Genomic DNA, 2,833 nt, shown 5'->3' on the forward strand with positions numbered 1-2,833 from the left:
TACATTTGGATTTATGATGATAAAATTTTCCCCATTAGATATGGTCTTGGTAGTGTATGACATTGACTTGCAATGTTATACCATGGTGTGTATATCTTTCTTGTCCGATATTAGTTCCTTTGAACCTAGAGCAGGGTTGTTACTGGATGATTAGGCTGCTTTATTTTGGGTTGCTTTTGATTGATGTATTCATGCTTGATACATATGCATGAATTTTGTTTAGATATACCCGTAAACCATGAGTGTTGGTAGCATATGGTTGGTCTCTTTGATTGAGCTGGTATGCTGATTTTGCATGTCTATGTTGCATGTATATTATGATTGTTATGTGTTGTAGGAGTCCTATGGTAGACTGCCCATTTGCGAGTAGTATATGTATCCATGTTCTGATATGGTTTGTAGGTTCCTTGGTGGATCATGGTTATGTAGTTCGATGTATGTATCTGAATGTATTATTGAAGATATCTTGTCGATTAAATCCGAGTTGTAGTATAAGTACATCGGTGGTGTTTTGAAGGAGGCATTTTGTCGATTTAATCTGAGTTGTGATATGTACATATGTGTTTGGTGTGGTATCTGAGGTATCTTTTTGATTATGTTTGATTGTGAGTGCACCTGGGTTTAGTATGTTTTATTGGAAGTATATGTTGGTTATAGTACTATATGTTATGTGAGTGTTGTTTGAGGTGTATTGTTGATTTTACCTATGTTGATTTTGCACACGGGTTCGGTATGCATTGTTGGAGATATCACGATGATTTATACCTATGTTGTGAGTATGTTTAGTGTGTACTAATTGGAGGATTATGTCGATCATACATATGTTGTGTGAGCACGTGTGCCAAGTGTATTATTGGTAGCAGCATGATGATTCTACTTATGTTGAATGCAGGATGTGGAGTGTCTGCATTATGTCATTTGTTGGATTAACTCGTCAACTAACTCTCCTATCAGTGGATGACCCACTGGGATACTGATAGAGTTGATGATGGATTTGATTAGCTTGCTAGGTTGTTATACCCTAGGCTAACCACAGTGATTTGTGGTAGAGAGATCTCGTGCAGTCTTTAACTGGATAGTTAGGTGCTTTGGGGCACTTATATATTGTTTTGTGGTGGGGTGTTGCTCCCACATATTACGGATTGATGGTAGCGGAGCATTGCTCCTATATTTATTGCAGATACATATTTCAGATTATTTGTGGTGAAGTGTTGCTCCCACATATTAAGGATTTCCCACATATGTGGTATTTCGTGTGATGGAGCGTTGCTCTCACACTGGAGGATTTATTCTTTGGTGATTTATATCGTTGGTGATCAGATCTGTTTATTGTCGAGGATCTTATGGATTGGGAATGTCTGTGATACGGACATTATGTGTATTGGTTTTACCATTAGGGCTTACGGAGCCTTAGATGTTTTCATGGGCTAAATGATTTGGGTATCCCTAGGATATTGGATCAGAATTCGTTATCGTTATTGACGACGTGGTGTTTTATTCCTGATCTGAGGTGTATCACGCACATCATCTTTGCATAGTTCTAGAGATGTTTCGATGGAAACGTCTAGCTGTGAAGATCAGTAGTGCGTATTTTGATTGTCTTCTGTGAGATGTTTGTGACACATGGTCACCAGTAGGAGTATACCGTGGTTCCACAGGAGATCGAGGTTGTTACCGTTGGAAGTAGACGGAGTCTATAGAAGAGACTCGTAACTTTCTTTGTTTGGCTCGATATTTTCGAAGATACGTTGAGGGTTTCATTCGGATAGCTATGTCACTAACACGCCTGACCTGGAAAGGCGTGAAGTTCACTTGGACCGAGGATGACAATACCAGCTTCTAGGAGCTGAAGCGGAGACTAGTGTCGGCTCCGATTTTTAAATTTTTACCTTCTGGAGAGGACGGATATGTCCTCTGCACCGACGCATCTATTCAGGGTTTGAGCGCTGTTCTGATGCAGCACGATATGGTAGTCTCCTATGCTTCTCGTCGGTTGAAGGAGCGTGAGAAGATCTACCCTGTACATGATCTGGGCAAGTCACAATTATTTTTGCCATGAAGATTTGGCGACATTATTTATATGGCGTTACATTTGAGATTCTCACTGACCATAAGAGTCTCAAAGATCTGTTTACTTAGAAGGAACTTAATCTCCGACAGAGGAGATGGATGAAGTTCCTGAAGGATTATGACTGTACGATTGACTATCACCCGGGGAAAACTAATATGGTTGCTGATGCCTTTAGCTAGAAGTCTAGAGGGACTTTAGCTTGTCACTGAGTTGTGGTCACAGACTTGATTCAGGGTTTCTCCGAGTTAGACCTTGAGGAGCAGGGACAGACAGAGCAGGGTATTCTTGTTACCATAGTTGCTCAGTCGTCAATCAGGACGAGAATCTGAGAGGCCCAGTTGTTGGGACCTCATAGAGCTCAGCATGAGGCAGAGTTGATCCGTATTATCAGACGGAGGATGTTAGAGGCGCAGGATCGCCAGAAGTGTTATGCTGGTCGGAGACGCAGACTCTTAGAGTTCTCCATTTACGACCATGTATTTTTGCGAGTTTCACTCACGAAAGGGGTGAATAGATTGGCCTCAAAGGTAAGCTAGCTCCGCGATATATTGGACTTTTCCATAACTTGGAAAGGATTAGAGCGGTAGCTTATCAGTTGGCACTATCGCCGTCTTTGGCAGGCGTCCACGATGTATTCCACGTATCTATGCTGAGGAGATACGTACCTGACCCGACACATGTGCTGACAGATATCTCAGTTCCCGTTCAGCCTGACGTCACTTATGAGGTGATTCCGGTATGGATTATAGACCGGAAAGAGCG

The sequence above is a fragment of the Zingiber officinale genome, chromosome 2A, assembly GCF_018446385.1.
Source record: "Zingiber officinale cultivar Zhangliang chromosome 2A, Zo_v1.1, whole genome shotgun sequence".
In the NCBI taxonomy this organism is placed as follows: Eukaryota; Viridiplantae; Streptophyta; class Magnoliopsida; order Zingiberales; family Zingiberaceae; genus Zingiber; species Zingiber officinale.